Source organism: Lissotriton vulgaris, chromosome 7 (assembly GCF_964263255.1).
Source record: "Lissotriton vulgaris chromosome 7, aLisVul1.2, whole genome shotgun sequence".
Classification (NCBI taxonomy): domain Eukaryota; kingdom Metazoa; phylum Chordata; class Amphibia; order Caudata; family Salamandridae; genus Lissotriton; species Lissotriton vulgaris.
In genome coordinates this window covers 1,560,748,909-1,560,774,000 of record NC_141695.1, presented here as the reverse complement: position 1 = coordinate 1,560,774,000, position 25,092 = coordinate 1,560,748,909, and the positions used below count along the sequence as shown (strand labels likewise).

Sequence of the window (25,092 nt, the reverse complement as noted above, 5' to 3'; positions counted from 1 at the left end):
GTATCATGTTAGAGCTGTGACATTTCGGGCAACCTAGCCATCCCCTAGCGCACTCACCCCACAGACACGTGCCACTCTCTGCTACAAGGTGTGTGACCGCGCGCACTAGACACCTTGAGAGCTCAGTCTCAGTACCTCTCAAAATGACATTTTGAGAGTCGTAGACTCTCATTGAAGTTCAAAATGCAAAGTTCATAAAAGAACGGCAGATGCAGATAGGGCAAAAGGAAATGCAGGCGACAGGTCAAAAGAGGAAAACCAGAGCAAGTAAGTGCAGGCATGCGGGTACCTGTGTGCGCACAAGGGGTCGAAACTCACCGGGCACCCAAAGAAAGCAGGAGAGCCCTCTGTGCTTGCAGCGTGCTGGGCATCAGGGCTGTGGTGATTGCACTTGAATCATGGAAAGTCATAACTTTCCACTGCACTGGCTCGGTTGATGTGTTATAGGGTCGCGTCAGGAAATGTGCGTTTTTAACCTCGGATTAGCGCACAAGAGCCCTCAAATGACCCACACTCTGACCATGCGTCTCAAGCGCCTCGTTAGAAACGAATACAATGCAGTACAATGTGGGAACATCCTTCTCAGCACATGGAACAGTTCAAAGGCGAAGTTCGTAAAGGAGCGCCACGGACAGGCAGGCAGGGGCAGAATGAAACACAGGCGACAGGGTCAGGGTGGGGCTGTAGCGGGACAGTCAAGAGCGTATAACTGGCTTCAAACAGAGAAGCCGTTGGGGCGGCTGGAGGCTCGCCGCAGCTGAGGACTAGCAGCACGCACTCCTGCAGCCCTGGCACAACCACCCCCTCCCTTCTGACGCTCTCTCCAGCCTGCTCCTCTCTCTATATGCCTTTATATTCCTGTCTCCCCGTCCTTTACCTCTCCTCACCATCCCTTCCAACCTCCTAATTCTGGATTTCTCTCTCCGCCTCCCCTTGGCCCCGCCCCTGGCTCCTCGCGGCGCACACGCAGCGCCTTAGCTGCAGTCATCTGCAGCACGCGCACAGGCTGCGGCGCCCAGAGCCCGCGGAGTGACTTAAGTGAGCGGGAAGGGGAACACCGGAGCAAGTAAGTGCAGCGCGTGCCGGGGTACCTATCTGTGCACAGGGGGCCGGGACTCAAAGAAAGAAGGAGAACCCTATGTGCTTGCAGGGCGCGCTGGGTATCAGGGCTGTCTGTGGTGAGTCTCCCTTGGCGCGGAAGTGCAGAGGAAAACTTTCCTTTCAAATGCGCTGACTCGGTTAATGTTTCGGGAAATGGGCGTTTTTAACCAAGAATTGGCGCACGAGAGCCCGCAAATGACCATAACTTGCAGCAGCGTTCCAGGCGCCTCGCTAGGGCTAGGAAGTGGAATATGAAATAAATGCAATGCAATATGGGCACGTGCTGCTCAGCGCATGGAACGGCCCCGCTAAGGGGCAGATTTACAAGCCCCTTGCGTCACATTTCCCATGTTAAAAGTGGCGCAAGGGGCTTGCAAATCTGCCCCTAAGTGCGCACTATAGTCGCCCCCCATACGTCCGATTGTTTCAATCCAAAAGCGCAGGCCTCCACATATGTGCGTTAATTTCGCCACGTAGAACAGTGCTCTATATAAGTCAGTTAATTTACTCTTAGTGCAGGCAGCTAAGCGTGTGCTATATTTTCAGCCAGTTCACTTGCATGTAGTACGCAGCGCTATGTCTGTGCACCATGAAGCTCCCCCTCAATTAGTAAAAGAATATGGGGCTTATTTACAAGCCCCTTGCGCCCCTTTTGCGTCATTTTTAACATGGGAAAAATGACGCAAAAGTGGCGCAAGGGGCTTGTAAATAAGCCCCATATCTACAGACAGATCACTGTCCTGGAATTCACGGCGCTACATCCATGAATCGGGGCGCTATACTTTTTGAATGGGATGACCGCTCCTACATGGCGCTATAATTTAGCAGTCTGGGCACTATCTACGGAAAGCGTTTAGCAGATCAGCTGGAGGAATCAATCAGAAAAGTAAGCACTGGCCAAGCCAGGGGTGACTCATGGGAGCACACTTAAAGTTTGCTCCTCACAGTATCTGGCGAGAGCTCCACAGCAGAGAGCGCGTGCCGCATACTGTGCACTGGCGGTATATCCGGAATTAGTTACTTTTAACGCATGGTTGGTTTCAGGGGAGACGCTCCTTTTTCAACTTTCAAGAGCTGAACAGCGTGTGCTACAGTTGACCAGTTCCACATGGCACAAAGGTTTTCTTAAGGATAGGGAGAAGCACCAAGACATCAGACGCGGGCAGCCTGAAACACAAGATTAGGACTAGCTAACTGCTCCCCACTGAGGGGTGAGACGGGTGCACAGGCGGCCTCTTGTGTTTTTAATCCCCTCTATTTTCATTTAGTGTTCAACGTTACCCACCCACCTGTCATTGATCAACTTAAGAGAACAGATTGTCTACTTGTGTTTTCTTGTTCTATATTTATAAGTGCTTTGCTTTTAATTTTTTATTAATGATCTTATTATTGAGCTCCCTTTGTCTCCTTTCTGCTTTTACATATCCGAAGGTACTTTTTTATTAAAACAATGTCAAGTGGAAGAAAAGGATCGGATCTGTTTTATTCTTAACCCAACCCCCCAATTTCACACCCCACGCGGTTGGCACGGGTATCTAAGTGCCAAAGTTAAGGTTATACTGTGGACGTATCAGGTTATGTATGTTCAAAGTTTGGAAGAACCCTTCGCTATGGCTCTAGTTCTCGAAGAAATGTGTTGCTGGTATCCATATTTATGTAATTTATATTTGAAAAGTTGAAGTCCAACTATAACTCAAGTGAGCAGACTTTGGAGGCTGTGATAAAGGGAAATCGATGATAAAGCCTTATATGATGCGGACGTTGTTATTGCCGAGCACTTTTACGTCAGCACTCGATCCGGTGATATGCAGGTTGCTTACCCATAGATGTTCACGAATGTGCATTAACCTACTGAGCAATCACATTGAGTGCAGTGCGTGTTTGCCTCATCACAAACACCAAATGGACATGGGGTAAGACAAGTTATTGTGTTGTTTCCAATCTGGAAGTAAAGTGTCTTGGGTCTGTCAGCTCACGTCTCCGTTTTGCAGTCCTCCCCCCCCCCCTCCCCCACACCCCTCCCTGCTCACTTAAGAATGCTTCCTTGCTTCTTTCTCATGGCTAATGTGGATGCTCCTGCTTTTTCAAGATGTATCATTTTTTAGAAGTCAAGCGCTCATCTAGACGCGCGCTTGCTTCATTAGTCTAAAGTTGAGAGCCCCTGTGGTTGGTGTGGGAAAGGTCGTTGTTTGCTTACACCAGCTTGAAACGGAAAAGTACAGGTAGTTAATGTCACAGAGTGCATGCGTGCCCCTCACAAGTTCCCGTCCTCTCACGTCACTTCCCCGACAAACACTCAATTCGATGTGAAAGGAAAAACCTCCCAGAATCGCAGAGACTCGCTTTATATGTACTGTGCTCGTGTGCCTGCTTGCAATGCTCTGCGCATTTCAAAATAGCACATTTTCAGCACGTTACGCACTCATCCCAGGAGAACACCGCAGCTGCTCCACTCTGGCGCGCACCTGACGAATCGACCTGATATTCAGCGCTTAGAAGCAGTCCCAGGCTGCCACGGTTGCTATACAAACCTTAACATGAAATAGCATACCAGAACAATGCCGGCATGCGTGTGTGCCTTTCCAGCACTGGTGGTTATGTCCTGGCGGCTGCAGCGGGGGTCTGGATAAGATGCCAGTGGTTGCCATGGGGAAGAAAGTGCAGGCGCTCGCAGTGTTTGCAGCCTCATAAACCGGGTCCGGGCCCTTTAAGAGTAGAGCAAGTGCAGCTCCTCTGATAGGACCCTGTCCCAGCACTCACTAGAGGAGCGCCGTAGACACAGTACAGTGAGTCTTCAGTCTCTGCAGCACCACTGCATGGGCAGTGGTCACCCCCCCCCAAAAAAAAACACACACACCTTTGTCTTCCTGGCTTGTGCAGACTCCTCATGTCCCTAAACTAGGAACTTTATTGTGTATGATTTAAAAATAGTGCACAATACATGGTGATAATTGCACGTGGTACCTTGCACCATATATTCTTACACCAAAGTTGTAAAAGTACCCCGCTCTGTGCCAGTGATTCTCCAGTCCACGTGATGCACAGAATTGCCCAGGATGGGGAGGAGGACTTTAACAAGAAGAAGGGTGTTTGTTGTTTTTTTATAAAACGTACGCTACTATACGACGGGCACATTTTAGAAACCCAAATTCTTTATTTCTAGGCACAATTGATTAATATTTACCCGCCCCTTCCCCCATGATGCAGATATTTGGCAGGAAACCTTACGTTGTGTATCTTAGTTATTATTATTCTTAAATTGGTAGCTGTGTTCCATAACTAAGTGATACTCATAACTTCGTGTGGATGAATGGATGGATACATTATGTTTATTTAACAAAATCAGCTACCAGTCTTCAATCGTGTGGCCTACAATTTACAGTTCTCTGCAGTAAATGCGTTACCTTCTGAGCTATCTTACGCGTTTACTAAGACTGAAGCAACAGGCTCGCGTGCGATTTTTAAGTCAGGGGCACCAAACCTTTTTGGTTCAGTAACGGCAGTTGCTAGTTTTTTTAACACTGGGGTGCGTGTGTTTCTCTCTTTCTCTCCCTTGTTGATCGACACATTACTGAAGGTGGGTCTGTGGCAGGCGCAAGACCCCTATCCTGAAGCGCCACGCAAGGAAAGTGCCCTCTTCGACTGCTGTTGTAGTAGACTGCAGAAACTGTCAGGATTCAATGTGCCCCTTCGGGCCCCGGTGCCCCTGCACCTGCTGCACAACTGACCGCCACGCCCCTGGTCCTGTCACCCTGTTGCCAGACCATAGAATATATAATACAGTGAGCTTCGAGATCCAGCACGCCTTCGAAATAAATAGAGGCCGTTCAGGTGGAAAATCGATTTTTCTAGAACACAATTCTCCCGCTGTCCTCTTTCACGAAAATGAGTCCAACGCCCTTTACGGTAATCCGAGTTATGAATAGAGTCCCTGCTTTACTGTCGCTGCTGCCGGAGTCTGAAAGACCGCGGCGCTGTAGGACCGAAACTGGCTCCCGCCCTTTTCTTGAGCGTGATACATGTGACGCTCGCACACCTCTGTCTGATATTCGACCCGTTGTACTTGTTGCGGGAAGATATGTGTGTCCCCAGCGCCCCGCAAATGCCTCCTTTTCACAGATGTACCGCCGCTGCTGGAGGTTTGTATTCCCGCGCAGCACCAGAGTCTTGTTACAGCGCCTCCTGCGGCAGAGCGGCTTTCTCACTGTGATTATGAAAGGGTCATTAAGGCGTTCAGATTTCATGCTCTTACGCTCCTTGGCCGCTCTGCAGGGATGGTGACATATCTGTCGATACTAATTACAATTGTGTTGTAAAAAGTATGAAGTACACGGACGTCAAGAGATTGACAGCCCCAGGGGTAAAGAAACTACTGCGTTTACAGGGGAGGGTCTGTATGTGAGTGAGTGAAGCAGAAGTTCCCGATGTTGAGGGGAGGGAAATGACACGCAGAAGTGGGCTGCGAAGAGACCGCAATGAATAGGAAGTGTGAGAGTCTCAAAAAAAGGGGCAGAGAGAAGAGAAATGGTGCGTGGGACCAAGGCGGAGATAGTGATTGCAAAGAGTGATATGAAGAGAGCGAGCAGGAGTGAGGGAGACTCGAAGGGAGCCAACCGCTCGCACGCATCAGAGTAAGACCAGGTCTCTTCTACTTTAATAATGACGCATTTGAGCACTGCAGTGATGCATCAGCAGTCACCCGTCCAATTTGTGAGACAGTTTCCGCCCCTCTAAGGGGCCGATTCCAAGGTGCGAGTGCAGGAGGGGCGGAAGTTCACGGTGGTTATCGGAAGCCAAAAAGGGGAATAACTGTGCAGTGTCATGCTAGACACGTTCTAGTGTCTCAGCAGACACGTGGTTAATCAGCCACTCCCTCATGGGAGAGGACACACCCATCCATCACAGGCTTCACGAGGACGTGACCCTGCTAATAAAAGGGCCCAGGTGCACATACATGCTCATGGCCGTCCGAGTACCCCACCACACCGAGTCTGTGTCCATTATTGGTAGCATGTGGGCCAAAGTCCCACAACACTACAAATGGGTCATTATTGGCCCCAATCCTGCATATTTTTCTCTCTTCCAATCGATGTTTCAGTCTGTGCACAGATGTCTCCTGCATTTAGCAGGAGTTATTGTGCGCAAAAACAGTGAGGCAGATACCAGGCAGGGGTGTAGCTTCCATTGGTGCAACAGGTGCAGTTGCACCGGGACACAGAGGCCTGAGGAGGGCATTATTCGACATCACTAAACTCTTGTCGGGTGGCACGCACGACCTCACACCACCTCCCTCACAACATCTTTGCGACGCCTTATCTGATTTTTTCTTCAAAAAAGTTAACGACATCTATCAGGCTTTTTCTCTAAACACGGACTCTACACCACTATCCTTGTCCTCCACCTCACGGGATAACACACTGACCTGCTTTGTCGAGCTCACTATGGATCAGACGAGGAGTATTATTTCAAGAATCAAATCAGGTTCTGCATTAGACCCGTGTCCGCTCAAAGTTCTTATGCCAGTTATGGACACGTTGATACCGGCTATAACTCATGTTTGCAACACTATGTTTAGCTCCGGAATTTTCCCGGCTTCTCTGAAACATACGTTGGTCAAACCCCTCTTAAAGAAAGCCAATTTGAATAAAGATGACCTGAAAAACTATCGTCCGATAGCCAGTCTTCCTTTCCTGGCTAAGGTAATAGAAAAAGCCATGAATCAGCAACTGTCGGAATTTGTGGAGCAGCACCAGTTGCTCGATAACACCCAGTTCGGATTCCGCAAATGTCATGGCACGGAAACTGCCCTTCTAAAGGCTGCGGATGACATCAGAGCCATACGAGACCAGGGGGGGACAGCACTCCTGGTACTGCTGGATCTTTCGGCGGCCTTCGACACGGTCGACCACAAGATCTTAGTCGACCGTGTCGAACGACTGGGGGTCCAGAAAACTGCTCTGGACCTGCTTGTATCGTTTCTGGCCAATAGATCACAAGCAGTATCTCTAGGACCCTACCAATCATCGAAGGTGTCTCTGCCGTGTGGGGTCCCTCAAGGCTCATCCCTGAGTCCGACACTATTTAATATCTACGTGTCGGACCTTGCAAATGTCATCAAAGCATTTGGGATGAGCCTGACCTCCTACGCCGATGACACCCAATTGGTACTGGCTATCAAAGGGGACGGGGAGGAAGTGGCCAATCGATTCACGAGAGGAATGATGGCAATAGGTGACTGGATGGCCACGAATTGTCTGAAACTCAATTCAGAAAAAACTGAAGTGGTCATCTTCGGTCACCTCTCCCCGGGCTGGTCACCTGTCTGGTGGCCACCATCTTTCGGTCCCCCGCCGAGTCCAGCTAGCAAAGTGAGAAATCTAGGCGTCATCTTCGATGCTGGCCTCAATTTTATGGCACATGCGAATAAAACTGCGGCTTCAGCTCATATGAAATTGAGAATGATTAGGAAAATACTACCTTTCCTACCGAACACGGCCGGGAAAACACTGGTCAGCTCACTAGTCCTGTCCTCCTTGGACTATTGTAATGCTCTATTCTTAAATGCCCAAGTCCGAGTGACAAATAAGATGCAGTCAATCCAAAATGCAGCCGCACGAATGCTGGCTGGGATCCCCAAGTTCGCACCAGTTACAAACATCATTAGGGATCTCCATTGGCTCCCGATACGCAGCCGTATCAAATTCAAATCGCTGTGTATTGTTTACAAGTCACTCAATAATCAAGGTCCCCACTTTCTCAAACAGAATCTTCTCCATCATGTCCCAACCCGATCTCTTCGTTCCTCTATTCAGAACTTCTTGGCTGTGCCTTGCACTAGAACAGTCACCTGGGGCGACAGGCGTTTCCTGGTTGCCGCCCCTAGACTCTGGAACACCCTTCCTGCACATATCCGAGCAAGTCCCTCCCTGTTCACATTCCGCAAACAGCTAAAGACGTGGTTATTTGACCAATAGCCTTGTATATCTTCTTTACCCAGTTGCTGATCCATCCCTTAACTAGCGCCGAGACGCCCACGGGTATTCGCCGCGCTCTACAAATGTCAATAAATAAATAAATTGAACCCTGATGATTGCTGTAGTTTGTCATACAAACAGCAGACTGGGGGCCAATTTCTTTCCTTGTACTAGTCCCCATGACATACTTGCTAGAGCACTGATGCAAGGTGAGGGTTTGCATCCTGTGCAAAGCAGAATTGGGCAGGGTGGTATTCCCACCACCGCTGCTTCTCCGGGGATGCCCATGCACGTGACTCGTGCTTGAGGTACTCTCAAGTCCATTGTAGCTGGACAGGATCCCCATTCTTCAGCTGAGTTGCTGTAGCTGCAATGGGTGTGTCCTGCAGCTCTCACCAGGGATAATGTACCAGCAACGGGTAGCACCAACAGTGGGAAGTTGATATACTTGTAATCAGTGCACCAGTCTTGAAAAACATAAATGGGGAGACTAATCAAGTTATTCAGTATGCAAGTTACATCATGGCGTGTGACATCACAATGTGTTATATTACAACTGCTCGCGACAATGCACGTGGCATCACAGGAAGTGGCATCACAACCAATGATCTCAAAGGAAGTGACATTACGAGAAGTGACATCAGATCTTAAGCCCTCACATGCATGTTTAGCAGGTCTATGATGAGTACGTTTGAGCGCATTACAATAGTTAGCAAATTAAATTTTGCGTCAGGGTTGAGCCAAATAAGTGACGCAACCCGGAGGCAAAAACTGGGCCTCCGCTTATACATTTGCTTTTTAAATCTCTGCCCCAAAGAAATTGGCAACAAGGAGAACTATTACACTAAATTGGTTCTGCTTAATTGGTTGCAAAGTCTGCATTTTAAAATTTCACCTGCTGTAGAGATCTTTGAGTGCCAAATAAATCTCAGGGAATGATAAAAATGGTAAGATAGCTCTGGATGTTAATGTATTTGCTGGAGGGATCTGTGTTTTTTCTAGTTCTACTTTTGAATCAAAGTAGCATAAAGGGTTCTTATGTCTCCTGCAAAGCACATTATGTAACATGCAGAAGACAGATTTTTATTTTAGGTAATTAGGTGAGGTGGGTTACAGCTTACAACACACAGATCCTTTTATTACTTGCAGTTCATGAATTGTCGCAGTCTTATGTTGCACATCCTGCACATTTATTTACACAATTGTCACTTCATAATGTGTACATGGGATGTAAAGCGCTCTAGCACCCTGCATTGGGATGAGTAGCACTATAATGCTGTAAAGGAAATAAAACAAAATAGTGGTATTTAAATTGTTATTTTTGTAAAATACTGACATTCTCATGGCTGGCTTTAGGGCAGTGTAACTGGTGCCACTGCACCAGGTGCTGACTTCAGGGGGTGCAGAGTTTGCAAGTTTATTTTAGTTCTAAAAGCACCTGCTGATATGTTCCTTGCCTCCAGCAATTTCCAGCCAACAATAAAAATGTCAGGTTAGCTCCGGTGATTAATGTTCTTCCTGGAGAGAGACCTGAGTTTTGTCTAGTTGAAGTTTTAACTAATCATAACATTGCACAGAGGGTTAATATGCCTGCTGCAAAGAATGTGTACCATGCAGATCACAAAATGCATATAATGTAAATAGGTCAGCGGGTTACTGCTTTCCTAGGAGTCATCCTTTTGTTACTTGCAGTTTATAAGTTAAAATCCTAATATAGAACAGTGAAAATATTAACTGTCACCAAAGAACAACATGCACACTATAGATTAAAGCATAGATTATTGTAGCAAAAATGGTTCATTTGGGTAGAAATTGATTCTTATTATTAAAGAGAACCCCCAACTATGCTGTTCCATTTTCAATTCTGAGTTTGTTCTTTTCCAGATCAAGCACTCTTAAACTATACTGCCTGCCAGTATGGATAACATGTGACTCCTACACCTAGGGTCCTATGGCTTATGCATTTGGATTATATGTTCATGTCTTTAGACATGTTCAGCTGGATAACTTCATTCAAAATAGACGTGAATGACTTCAGCGACCATCTGCCCTTGGTGGCTGAGATAAAAACCAATCCGGCAGAGGAAAAAGAACGCTACATTGGCCCAGAAACAGAAGTCAGTGCAAACTTAAAAAGGATACGGTGCAATCTTGACAACATCGACCTTATTGGTTCAATCGCGAAAACCCTCTTCCACCAAATTAATTGCTCATCTAAGTTGGCGAACGTCTGGCATGACTTCATCATCACCATCGGGGAACAACTGGGTAGTACCAGGCCTTCCAATTCTTGCCTGGTGAGAGGACCCTCAAGCACGAGACAGATGCGGTTGGATATGAAAATACAAAAACGCTTGATTAATCAAACTCTGAGGAGGATACGAAAGGATCAGGGGAACCCTAGTCTGCAAGTAGTGCTGAGGGAAGCAAAAAAACAACTCAAACAGCTGAAATGGGCAAGTCAAAAACAAAGGAATGAAGAACTTTGGGGGAAACTTGTCCACGAAGGAAAGCAAAAAAACAGTTCTAGGTTCTGGCAAATGGTGAAAAGGATCCAGAACCCGGACCATCTGGGGCAAAATTCGCACATAGCAGAGGAAGTATGGACCAAATACTTATTGTCGCACTTTAATAATGACAATATAGGAGATACGACAACAAAGGCTCCCTGCATGGAAATCATAAAGCTTGGTCGTGATGGTAACCCCAGCAATCAAAGCGGGACAAGCATGTGTGGACTGGGGGAGTTTGAGGATATGACCTTACCACAATCAGAATCTTTAGAAGGGGAAGGAAGACCCATAAAGGACATGGAGACAGGGCTCACGGGATACACCCCAGTAGACATCGGGCGTCGAATTACCAAGGGACGACCGAATGGGGCCCCGGGACCGAATGGAATCCCCCCCATGTTGTACAAATCTGACGTAGCCTTTTGGAGTGCATCCTTGTGTCAGGTCTTTAACGAGGCCAGACTTACTTTATCCCTTCCGGACTCCTGGCATGGGTCCGTCATTAGCCCGATATATAAACATGGGAGCAAGAGTAATCCGAATAGCTACCGTCTCATTGCTTTGCTTGACATAGAAGCAAAATACTTCAGTGGTCTCATTCTGGAAGAACTATCGGCGTGGGCGTCCGAAAAAGCCATTATCCCTTCCAACCAAACAGGTTTCCGTAAAGGCCAAGGGACAACAACCAACATCATGGCCCTGTCCCTACTGATGGGCGAAGCAAAAACCACCAAGCTACCGCTTTTCCTTTCATTTATTGATTATACGGCGGCCTTCGACCATGTGGACCGAAACAAACTTTGGAAAAAACTATCCACTTGGGGCATTCCGAAACATCTCCTAGATGTCCTAATACTGCTTCACTCTAACACCTGGGTTAAAATTAAACTTGGAACTGGCCAGCACCTCTCGAAGCAGATTAGAACAACTAAAGGACTAAAGCAGGGGTGCCTATTAGCGCCAATTCTATTCAATCTGTTTATTTCTGACTTACCGGAAGAACTTGACAAATGCCGTAATCATGCGCCCAAGCTAGGAAAAGCCACCCTCCCTAGTTTGTTATATGCGGACGATTTAGTGCTGATAAGCCGGTCGCCAATAGGCCTTCAGCATCTCTTGAATTGTACCCATGCCTTCTCGGTAAAGAATGCCCTAGAAATAAACCTCAATAAATCTAAGGTCATGACGGTAAACTACAGGAAGAAAAGGATCCCTTGTTGGTACCTGAACGGAGTAAAGCTCGAACGGGTAGCCACATACAAATACCTCGGCGTCGTGCTGGATTCTAAGAACACGTCTAGGCCCCAGCTCCAGTCCATCCGAGGGAAGGCAATAATGACCCACCTCGCACTGAAATCACTAAAGACTAAACTCCCTGACCTCACCCTTAAACCCTTCCTTGAAATCCTCCGAGCGAAACTTCAACCAACGCTCACCTATGGGAGCGAATCGCTGCATGGGAAGGACGCTGCATTGTTAGACACAGTCATAGCCAATTGTTACAGGGCCATCTTCAATCTTCCCAAATACGCGTCTCCGGCCCAAATTCGTTTAGAATTTGGGGTTGTCAAACAAACACTAGAAAGACGGAGTGCATATGTAACTAACTGGCGCAAGATCCGCGACGCAGACCCTGACTCCTTAAATGCCAGCGTCTGGGAAGAGCTACTCAGATGTCGCACTTCACTGCCTAGGGACTACCTATTTGGATCTCTTGATGTGCTAGGCTTATCCGACATTTGGGAAACTGCCATAGACCACCGGTCCTTCAAAAAGTTGGCAAAAAAATCTGCCCGAATAATCTCGGCAATAGAAGATAAGAAAGACCTAGCCAACAGGGCGCATGGATGGATAACGGTGGGAGATTACGGCAAAATACGGCCACAAGCATATCTTAATATCGGGATGAAAATAAAAATCAAAGAAAAGTTCCTGAAACTGCGCCTTGGAGCTATCCCGATATTACCGCACCTGCCGCCATGGGAGAGAACTCACGCCTCGGCCCTATGCCGCCTGTGTAAATCTGGCAAGGAGGACATCATCCATGTGATATGTATTTGCCCGAGACTAATGGACCTGAGGCTCAAGCTGTTGCTACCGTTTTTTAGATCACATGCCGTTCGGACCTGTAGGCAGGCAGTTAAGCTTTGTTTTTCCTCCAGCGATATTAAACTGAATTGTCAGGTTGTGAAGTTCTTTGATTTATTGCAGGAAAGATTCAAGCACACTTGAAAGACTCATTGGGACTTAATAACAACCGTGAATTGACAATAGTAACTGCTGTATTTTAAATAATTTGTACTGTTATATGGCATTTTAAATAATTTGTACTGCTATATGGCGTTTTATATTTTTGTAAAGATTTTAATTAATCATATACAAATAAATATATTACTTACTTACTTACTATGGCTTATGTAATAATTCTTATACACTGATTTACACATGTATGATTGATTGTCGCTGTGCAATGTGTGTGTGATGCAAAGTGCTCTGACGCCCTACACTGGTATGAGTGGAGCCATATAAATTATTAAATGCATCTGAAAGAGAGTTGTTATGGAGGCTTGAGGGGCACTGTTAAAAGTTGGTGATGAAGGAATCTGTGGTGCCGGTGGTCATCCCCTCCACCGCAGACGGTGGGCGCCAACAAACATTGTCTCACTGTGTGCCACCAGCATTAAAGCCAGCCCTGGACATTCTTACAGTGCATGCATGTGCCTTATAGGAAGGGATTGAACAAAGTCAAAAGCAGGCCTATCTTAAGTATGTGTGAAGTGATAAGGTGTACCTTCATTTCCCTTCCATTGCATTCAGGTTTGATGCTCTCGATAGCTCCTAACCAGGATCCACCAACAAAAGGAATCCTGATGGTCCCTTAACTTCGGCCTTTGTTATGGGTCCAGCTGGAATTTGATAAACCCCCTCTCAGCCTGCATGTTGCTGCTTCGAATCAAAGGAGATACATTCAGGCGCTGCTGAATGTGTCCATGTATCTGAAAATTACACCGGGACACGTTTAGTATGGGGCCTGCATCCACCTTGTTAAAAGAGTGGGCAGACTCTGTCTACACGCGTATGCCCTTGACTTATGTCGGGCTTTTAATAGACAGTACCAGCTACTCACCAGTACTGCAGTACTTCTAATCAACAGCACTAACACATTAGCAGATCCGCTGTACATGTAATATAGAAGAGCAGCTCTACTCAACAGTGCTGCTGTTACGGATGACCCCAATACATCAGGAGAGCTTCTGTTCTTGTAATCAACAGCAGTAAAAACTCAGCAGAGCTGTCAAAATCTAAATTAAAAGCACCAACACTTTAGCAGAGATGCTTTTCACGTAATAAACAGCACCAGCTCTACTCAACAGTGCTTCTGTAATTGTAAATGGTGGCACCAAAATGTAAAAAAAAGCTGTTGTACTTGTAATTAATAGCTCCCACCTTTCAGTGAAGCTGGTGTACTTGTCAGCACAAGCTCTGCTCAAAAAAGCTGCCCTGATTGTAAAGGGGGATACCAGCACTTTTGCAGAACTACTGTACTTGCAACCAACAGCATCAAAACTTCACTAAAGCAGTTGAACTTGCAAACAACAGCATCAATACTTCAGCAGAGCTGATATTCTTGTAATCAACCACACCAACATTTCAGCAGAGCTACTGTACTTGCAATCAATAGCACCAGCACTTTAGCAGAGCTGCTGAACTTGCAATCGACAGCACTATCTTTTCAACATAGCTACTGTGTTTGTAATTGGCAGCATCAACACTTCAGCAGAGTTCCTGCACTTGTAATCAACAGCATCAACAATTCAGCAGTTATGGTACTTGTAATCATGGGCACCGACACTTCAGCAGAGCTGCTCAATTTGTGATTGTCAACATCAACATTTCAGCAGAGCTACTGTACTTGTAAACAACAGCAGCAAAACTTCACTAAAGCAGTCGAACTTGCAAACAGCATCAATACTTCAGCAGAGCTGATATACTTGTAATCAACCACACCAACATTTCAACAGAGCTACTGTACTTGCAATCAACAGCATCAAAACTTCACTAAAGCAGGTGAACTTGCAAACAACAGCATCAAAATACTTCAGCAGAGCTGATATCCTTGTAATCAACCACACCAGCATTTCAGCAGAGCTACTGTACTTGCAATCAACAGCACCAACACTTCAGCAGAGCTGCTGAACTTGTAATCGACAGCACCAACACTTCAGCAGAGCTGCTGAGCTTGTATTGACAGCACCGACATTTCAACAGAGCTACTGTACTTGCAACCAACAGCATTAAAACTTCACTAAAGCAGTTGAACTTGCAAACAACAGCATCAATACTTCAGCACAGCTGATATACTTGTAATCAAACACACCAACATTTCAGAAGAGCTACTGTACTTGCAATCAATAGCACCAGCACTTTAGCAGAGCTGCTGAACTTGTAATCGACAGCACCATCTTTTCAACATAGCTACTGTGTTTGTAATTGGCAGCATCAACACTTCAGCAGAGTTCCTGCACTTGTAATCAACAGCATCAACAATTCAGCAGTTATGGTACTTGTAATCATGGGCGCAGACACTTCAGCAGAGCTGCTCAATTTGTGATTGTCAACATCAACATTTCAGCAGAGCTACTGTACTTGTAAACAACAGCAGCAAAACTTCACTAAAGCAGTCGAACTTGCAAACAGCATCAATACTTCAGCAGAGCTGATATACTTGTAATCAACCACACCAACATTTCAACAGAGCTACTGTACTTGCAATCAACAGCATCAAAACTTCACTAAAGCAGGTGAACTTGCAAACAACAGCATCAAAATACTTCAGCAGAGCTGATATCCTTGTAATCAACCACACCAGCATTTCAGCAGAGCTACTGTACTTGCAATCAACAGCACCAACACTTCAGCAGAGCTGCTGAACTTGTAATCGACAGCACCAACACTTCAGCAGAGCTGCTGAGCTTGTATTGACAGCACCGACATTTCAACAGAGCTACTGTACTTGCAACCAACAGCATTAAAACTTCACTAAAGCAGTTGAACTTGCAAACAACAGCATCAATACTTCAGCACAGCTGATATACTTGTAATCAAACACACCAACATTTCAGAAGAGCTACTGTACTTGCAATCAATAGCACCAGCACTTTAGCAGAGCTGCTGAACTTGTAATCGACAGCACCATCTTTTCAACATAGCTACTGTGTTTGTAATTGGCAGCATCAACACTTCAGCAGAGTTCCTGCACTTGTAATCAACAGCATCAACAATTCAGCAGTTATGGTACTTGTAATCATGGGCGCAGACACTTCAGCAGAGCTGCTCAATTTGTGATTGTCAACATCAACATTTCAGCAGAGCTACTGTACTTGTAATCAACAGCAGCAAAACTTCACTAAAGCAGTTGAACTTGCAAACAGCATCAATACTTCAGCAGAGCTGATATACTTGTAATCAACCACACCAACATTTCAACAGAGCTACTGTACTTGCAACCAACAGCATTAAAACTTCACTAAAGCAGTTGAACTTGCAAACAACAGCATCAATACTTCAGCACAGCTGATATACTTGTAATCAAACACACCAACATTTCAGAAGAGCTACTGTACTTGCAATCAATAGCACCAGCACTTTAGCAGAGCTGCTGAACTTGTAATCGACAGCACCATCTTTTCAACATAGCTACTGTGTTTGTAATTGGCAGCATCAACACTTCAGCAGAGTTCCTGCACTTGTAATCAACAGCATCAACAATTCAGCAGTTATGGTACTTGTAATCATGGGCGCAGACACTTCAGCAGAGCTGCTCAATTTGTGATTGTCAGCATCAACATTTCAGCAGAGCTACTGTACTTGTAATCAACAGCAGCAAAACTTCAGAAGAGCAACGTGCGCCAGGGCTCTCATGAGAGGGTGTTCCCTCATGTGCCTGGGGGCTGTGGCCTCATGCATATGAGGAAATCTCTTTTACCCCTGCATCCGTGCCATATTACTGACGTAGGCGTAGAAGCAAACATGACTTTAAGAGCTTCACTGAAAGTGTGCCACAAAAAGGTGGTACACTTTCAGTGCACCTCCTAAAGGCAGGGGGAGAAACAGGGTAGTCTCAGACATCCCCCTTGCAGGCAGGTGCAGTCACTCACTGCACTCACCTGAATGGGGATCTCTAAGCCCCCTTAAAAGTGCAATCTGCACAGTGAAACACAGAGCAACATTTAAACAGCTGCTCCATATTTCATTTGAATGCACTGCCACATGAGTTCATGGCTGCCCTGGGGGTGTGTATTCATTCCAATATGGCACACTTTCCTTGTTTGTGCAGGGCCCACCTTTTAAAAGGTGCACTGTGGCGCAAACAAGATAAGCTTGCCATATTTGTAATAAGGTCCCAGGTTGGAAAGATACAAGCAATTATCTCTTATTGGGAAAAAAATAAACCAGGAAAGCAGTGCTATCCGAAGGAAACCGAGATCAGCACCTGGCAGCGTAGAAAGGTAGGAGGAAGATTAAAAACTGTCCACTGCAGCTAGTAAACGCAGCAAAGAGAAAAGAGGTGGACATAGAAATATGAAAGATAACACATTGCATGAAGGCAGTTATCAGCTGGGCTTTTGAAAGTAATCAATAGAAAAATAAGAAAGGGACAAGAATGAGGGTATGTGATGGCATCAGCCATTATGACAAGACAGGGAGGAGGACCATCAGAGGCTGCCAGTGATGAAACTTCAGTTTGCTAAGAAATGTGTGAATATTTCCTAGAGGAGAGATGCTTTGGACTTAAAATGCAACTAAAGGAGAGGAGCGATGATCCTGTGTAGATCAGGGGCAGGCCTGGCTACTTTTTCCCCACTGCAGGCTCGATCATGTGGTCTAGAGGCTCCATTGTCATATGGGTTTTGATCCTGACTTTCCCTATTTGTATTGTATTCTATTCTATTGCAACATATATATAGTGTGACTACCCCTATGTGGGACAAAGAAGCTCTTGCCTACATGGGTAGCCTGCTACATCATGTAGGGTGTTTGATTGGAAGTGAGTTGTTTGTTTTGATATTGTGTGGGAAGTGTTTCCATGTTGTGCTTGAGTACCACCAAGGTGTGGCTATTTTGTTACATGATGCAGCACTTAGCAGTGGGAGAGATGAAGAAGAATGAGAGACAACCACACAGTTTATGGTTTTCTGTAAGTTGGCAGCTTTGAGCAGCTCTGCAAGTCCCTTTTTGATATTTCTTATGTTCATATGTTCATAGTCCACTTATCTGTAGCTGGTTACTGCACTGGGTTGTTCATTCTAAGATATATATATATATATGTATTGTAGTTTAAGGGCCTTCACAGGCATAGGTTATCAGGGAGAAATGGTGGATAGATCCGCCGTCATGGACTTTGTGACTATCATCCTAAATCTGTGTCGTTGTGAGATGTCAAGAAGTTGCTGTAGTATGTAGCTAATTGTCACCTCCAATGTTGGACTAAATTAGAGACCTCCATTGGCCAGCAGCATGTGGTAGATCTCTTCAAGTATTCCACATCTGATAAGAATATATTGAGTTGATTAGTGCTCTGGATTAGTACACTGCAGGGTGATGTATATGGCCCTTGGCAGTTGTGTCTTATGTTAGTGTAAGAGTGTCAAGCAGTACATGGAATTAATAGGCAGCCTGTTTCAGTGTGGGTGATATCTTGTGTTGTGTTTGCATTATATAGCAGTTAATACCCTGATGAGGTATTATGCTTTATGCTGGGCACCACGTTGCTCCAGGTCCCAGGGTTAGCATTTCTTTGTAGTCATTGTTGGTAATTGGGATTCATTTTGTGCAAGAACCATTCCAAGCCTTTACTCCAGTTTCTGTGTTGTAAAATACACTAGTAGGAAAATAGGTGTGATCATCAGTGGGAGAGAGGGTTATGGGCATTTTATGCATTGGTTGGTGGTATTAATAGACAAGCTACAGGGGATTTGGTATTAGGTGGCTGGGGTATGACGTTTAAAGGAGAGTTTGTGATATTTTAAAAGAGGTGGGACCAATGTGCAGAGATACAGTAATAGTGATTACAGCAAACATGCATGTAACATAGGCTGGACTAAGAAAGCGGAGGCATATAGAGGATGGAAAGGAAGGAGAGAGGCAGCTGAAAGAAAAGGATAGTTGACAATCGGACGTTTTAAGTTGAAGTTGATTTTTCATGCAGGGTTTGTAGGAATATTGCAGAGGCTTCCTGAGATAGCATGCAAAACTGCAGAAGGAAGCATTCTTCGCATATGTTATAATACCAGTGTACGTCATGAGAACCCGAGTGTTCACACACACTACCATCACCCACCAGGTAAATAGAGTTAAAAAAATGCGTTTTCATGATTCCACAAAACTGACAGAAGGAAACATCAGAACAGGAATGTTTTATGTTTTTAAATGTTTGTGCTCAATATGCTCCTCCCCTTTACCTCTGTTGATCAGGCTGGGATGAAGGAGAACAGAGTCTGTTTTAGTGGGTTTGTGTAAAGTAATGTTTTACAGAGGGGTAGCATTGAGCCGTCTCCGGTCTGAAGCACCCATAACATAGGCACACTGAATTGTGAGATACTGCCTTTTGTTGACAATTAACCTTTCTGTAGCAATAATCAAGACACACACAAGGAAAAACCCTTCCTAGAAACTTCCCTTCCTAGAAACTTTCACCTGAGCAGTAGAAACTGCAGTCCCGCTCTTCATACTTCCCATCGCCCATATGTTCAGTGCTCTGAAAGAACAAGGAATCAGCAGCCCCTCTCCAAGGAAGCCCCCTTGAATATCAAAGTGGAGTCTGTTTTCTATTCCTTCCCACCCAGGACTGGAGGCACATGCTGCATTAGCACTTCCTCTAGGATTGGGATCCATGGCAGGACATCGGCCTCCGCCCCATACAAAGCTATAAACATACATTGTGTTTTTTGGGGAAATAAGTTTAAAGAATAGTGGTCAAAGCCCATGTAGCTTCTTGGCGCTAATGAGAAGGAATGTGGAGGCTAAAGTGCTCTACTGTGGAAATGCGGAGCTGCACACTTTAGTGCTGCCTTTCAAATAATAATCTATTTAATTGCTTATAAGTAGGCCCTATTATAGACCTTTTCGATGTTGAGGACAGTTGTAATGCAATGAACCTGAGCCAGAGCAAAATTACGCTTAGAAAGGCCAAATCAGTTGCAGGTGAACCGAGAGGGAGAACAGATTGGTCAAGATAACAGCAATATTCTTACCCTATATATTAAGGAGAGAAATTGGGCATGAAGATATGCACTCTAACATTTGCTTACACTGAGGTAATTTACTACATACACTACTTGTCAGGAAGCAAAATTTACATATTTTGGAGATGTGAATACGGCTTAGATTGCCTCCTCGTGCTCATATTTGGGCAGTCATTTACAGTTTGTCAGTGAGCACTGTAAATCTCTCGTGCTCAGACCCTACCAATCGTGCGGTTACCCCTTCCATTTTAGAGGCAGAGCACAGGTGGGTTCTGTCTGCGTAACCTCAGCTGGATCTGCTGGTGGAGACCCTTAGCTGGGCAGACAATCCACCACTGAGCTGCCAATAGCCATGCTGCCATATTGAGCATTGTACAACCATCACCATCTTCTTCTGCCCGGGACATGCCTCGCAGGGGAATATAGTGTCTCACACGGCAGTCTTGGGCAGGGAAATTGCTGATTGACCCGCATGTGCAGAGAGCAAAACTCCAAACACATCTGGGCACCTCAGGGTTTGATTCTTGAAAAGAAAAAGTTTGCCAAACAGGAATAACTAGCAAAGTGCACAGCTTTTACTACAACCACTGCACCAGTGGTGGCAAAGACAGCTTTAGAGATCATAGGGTAGGGAGGACTCTCTAAACAGAGTGGTGAAGAGGAGTGGAGGCCATACCCTCGGCTGACCTGGCGGGTTGGTGAGACACTCACCCTGCTCTAAATGAGTCCTTTAACTTCTTTTTTTTCCCAAGTAACAGATGGTAAAAATAATATGGTATTTTTAATTATGCAAGAATATGTAAAAGTGGCGGTAAGCAAAAAAACAGAGTTCCAAATTAAAAACAATGCTTTTATAGATACTTACAGCTGCGCCATGCTCTTCAAGCACACCTCACAACTGGTACACAGCTTCCGGATCATAGCCCTCCTGAGGCACAAATCATGCTGGGGGATCTCGGGAGGGGGGCATCTCTCGCATTTACCAGACACTGATTAACAACACCCCAACATCCTTAGATCAGCTGCGGGCTCAATGGAAGGATTGGGTGAGCACCTTGTAGGAGGAGAACTTGCGTGACACCCTTATGGCAGCCGCCACCGGCAGTGGGAGTACCTGCTGGGCGGTGACGTGGGGAGGGGCAGAGTGGGGGGTAGTAATGTATGGATTGTGGAGCTTCCCAGGTAAGTAAACATTGAAATAAATAAAACGAATTTCGCTGAGTGCACTGCATCCCCAAATGCATTGCAGTGCGCACAACAAAATTCGTTTTATTTATTTAAATGTCTACTTACCTGTTAAAACTCCGTAATCCATACAATACTACCCCCCTCCCCACATCACCGCCCTGCAGGTACTCCCACTGCCGGCTGCGGCTGCCTAATAGCCCCCAAGACAGTTACCGCCTCTGCCAAATTGCGCATGGTACAGCTGTATTTCTTACATGCCACCTATTTGATCCCTGCGCGCCTGCATTGCGCAGGACTCCAGCCGGCCCCTGCCTGTGCTAGATGAGGTCACAATCCTGCAGACTTTCTCCATATGGTATGGGCCTGTCCACACTTGGCTCTCTTCTGGGGAGACATTGAGGAGGAACTCACCGAAGTACTGGGGTAGGATATCCCACAAGACCCGAAACATGCCATTTTAGGCATCACAGATGGACTGGATGGGTCCGGAAATGAAACATTGTTTTATACCACGGCAATGGTGGTGGCTAAAAGGGACATACAGACTACCTGGAAATGCCCTGCCCCCCTCTCCGCCCCCCCCACCGCTGGGAAATGGCGTGCCGGAGTTGAGTGGTGCGCCACACAGGAAAAGACCATGTATGAGGCGCGTGGCTGTCCCAAGAAGTACCATAGGGTCTGGGGGAAGTGGTTGGGGGCATGGTTTAGCCTTGCCGGGGATACTCAAAAGTTTATCTCTTCGAATTTGTACGCCCTTGTCATATGGGTTGTTCAGAACATTGCATATATTCCTATTTTATCGTGGTTTCATGATGGATTGGCTGGTGCTTTTTGTGAAATCAATAAAAAAGTGTTTATCAAAAAACGACTCAAAAAAGGAAGTAAGTATTAGGGACAAGTTGAAATCGAAAGTAGTGAATCCGGAGAGGTCATATAGAAATTGGGGAGCAGGAGCAGTGCCATAAATAAGCGTTCCATTTAGAGGTGGAGGAACCACTAGATTTCTGCCAGAAGAACATCACTGGGCTCACCATAGTGGAAACCCTTGACCTCCTCCACTGGGTTGCCAGGCCCTGTTGATGACCACGATCCCTATTTTGAGGCATGGTGGTGCCAGGCATCGAAACTGTTCAATGGCCCCCCAGAGGGAGAAATATGTGCTTAGCGAGTGCCTCATACAGGGTACAAGTTCGGCAAAGTTGATAGCTTTTACTGCAACCTCCACACCAGTAGTGGCATTGAAGATTTTAGATATCCCAGACAGGCAGGTACAGAACGCTACATAGAGAAGGTGGTCCGCCGCTGCCAGAGGAGCAAGGCAATAACCTTCGCTGACCTGGCTTACTGAGTCACCCATTTACGTCAAAATGAAACGCAGGACCTGCAATAGGTACGAAAATAGGTGGATCAAGTAGAACTGTACTTACTGTGTGCCATGGATGGGAAATGGGTAGGAAAAGTAAGTGCCTCCAAACACCATTTGAAGTAACCTATTTGAGTCAATTTACGAGTTCACTCAGTCATGATGAGTGTCTTGTCTAGAGAATTTAGTTTGAGACTTAGCCTGTCCTGATCACCTGTCCAGGCATATATGCAAGAAAGCTTTGCTAACTAACGTTTGACCACATCACAGAACTTGATATTGTGACAGAGATTAGTATATATGAACACTTGCATATGACTTTTATACAAAATTACAAGGATCAGAATACTAAAATACTAAGGGGGTAGTCAATAACCCTTTGCACCCTGTTTGCGTCACAAAAGTGACGCAAAACGAATCAAAATTTTTCTTTTGTAATTTACTTTCCAGCATTAAGAAATAACCTAAAAGTAATGCGCAGCAGCGCATTGCTCTGCTTCACGTTACTTTGCACCATGGGAACATGTCATGGGTGGTGCATGGGCATTCCCATGCAACCACCCAAGGTTTCTTACGCTAAACCCAATTTACTAATAACAGTAGATTGGGTTTATTTTGAGAAACTGCAAGGAAGGAGAAATGCTTTCATTTCTTCTTCCTTTTCCGACTTTGCATGCATGCTGCACTGTGCGGTACAAAAGGGGGTGGTGATGGACGGAGCATCTGAATCAATCAAACACTCACATCCAGTCAAAAGACATTAGTTTAATCCATCACCGTTCTTTAGCCCACTCTGCCACCCCAGTTCAGACATGGCTATATGCAAATCAGTCTGACCCTGTGCCTCATGGCAACAGTCCAGCCCGAACTGCCATGCCATGTCTTCCCTAGACAGGAAACAAGCTTCTGAGGACCGGTTTCTGGCATTCCAGCCGTCTTCAGCCCGGCTTGCTTGAATCCAGTGGCAAAGTGAGCAAGGGACTCACTGTGCAGCACGCATACAAAGTGGGAAAAGCTTTCCCTTGTGTTGAGCACAGTATTTTGTACAGGAAGGGTACCCTTCCTGTACAAAACCTATGCAGGACCCATGCACATACCTTAGCACTGCGGCGCTAAGGTGTGTGCATGGCCCACAGCAGCTGTAATCAGCGCTGGAGCAAGGGAAAGGGGAGGAGAGAGCCATGTCTTTGAAGATATGGTGCTCCCCTGCTCCCTTCCAGTCGCACAATGCAGCACAGCCTCGCGGGGGCTGCTCTGTGTTGCACAACTTTTTTGTAAACCTTCCCCCCATGGGGCAGATTTCAAAGAGTTTGCACTGGTGCTCGCATGACGCAAAGTGGCGCAAAACCTTGCACAAATTTTCAGATGGGCGCAAGTAAGTATTTGCGCCATATTTTAAAGTTAGCGTGACGGACAACAGGTTTTGTGTCTCTCTGCGCCCAAATCGATTTAATGTATGCAGAGTGGGTGTGTTAGGGCGTTGCTCAAGCAAAAAGCTCCAAAACCCTGTAGTCACAGGTATTTATAAGAGTCACACAAAGTGACGCGAAGCAGCCCAAAAAAGTTTGAACGGAAAAAATAGTGCAGGTACAAAACAGGCACAAAAAGAGCTGGAGCCATTTACTGGGAGATTTACCAGAAGAAGTCCAACAAATATTTATTGGCTGTGGCAACCATGGAGATTGTTATTGTCCGTCACCATCAGCGGATAGTTGCCTTGGCGAGGAAAAAAAACACAGAGGAAGGAAAGAATCCACAAACAGAGAATATCACTCATCCACATGGAGGTAATGGTAGCTGGATCCTCTTCTGACTGCTGCATTAGAGGTATGGGTTGTGGAGCAAGGTTCTCTGTCATTTCTTGTGTTTGGACTTCAACTAAAATATGTTGCATCCTTTTGCGTTGTTTTGCAATTTTTTTTAAAGATGGGCATGACGCACACATGTTTTCGCTGTGAGGCAAGACTATTTTTGCGCATGCGCTAGTTCGCAACGCTTCTCGTTGAAAATATGATGCAGCGCTATTTACTTTCACGCATGCAGTGCAACGCAGCGCTAAGGTTTTCTGGCGCAGCGCAAATTCTACTCAGCCGTTGAAAATCCGCCCCTTAGAATGCCATTTAACCAAGGCATATAGCAGTCTAACATTTAGGTTTTTGGCATGACATGCAGTAGACAATGGAGGCAATGCATAGTTGATTCTTTTAGTTCTGTCTGCAACGTTGGACACTGTTGACCACTGCTTGATGATAACTCGTTCCAGAGCCTGGGTATTGGTGGTTCAGCTCTATCCCTTCTTAAACCTTTTCTGATGGATCAAGTGCAAGTTGTTGAAATAGGCAATCTGGTGCCCCCTCCCCCCCTTTAGACTGCCATTCAGTGTGCCACAGGCCCAGGGCTCTTCACTTAGCTCTTTACTTATCAACTTGTTTGTCACTTCTCTGGCACAATGTTAGACCTGGCACCTTGGCGTGAGTCTCCCTTTCATCTTTTTGCTGATGTGCCTCATATGTTTTTGCTGGTGTTAGCTGCTCAGAGCACTGTGCTACTGCCAACCAGTGCCACAGTGCAAGTGCTCCCTATGTGTAAATTGTTATATGTGATTGGATTCCATGTTTGGCTTATTTGATTTACTGTCAGACCCCAGTAAAGTGCACCAGGAGTGCCAGGTATTGTAAATACAAATGCTGCTGGTGGGCCTGCAGCAC

General features: G+C 45.8%; 1 protein-coding gene across 2 annotated transcripts in view; it reads left to right on the top strand.

The window, feature by feature from the left end:
* The first annotated feature begins 982 nt into the window (after positions 1–982).
* Positions 983–25,092, top strand: part of KCNG1 (potassium voltage-gated channel modifier subfamily G member 1) — a 118,215-nt gene continuing 94,105 nt past the window's right edge. The window contains exon 1 of one of the 2 annotated variants that reach the window (XM_086932455.1): positions 983–1,066. The gene's annotated coding sequence lies outside the window, so the exon portion shown is untranslated. The remainder of the gene's footprint in view (positions 1,067–25,092) is intronic. The other variant, XM_086932456.1, reaches the window with a different exon arrangement.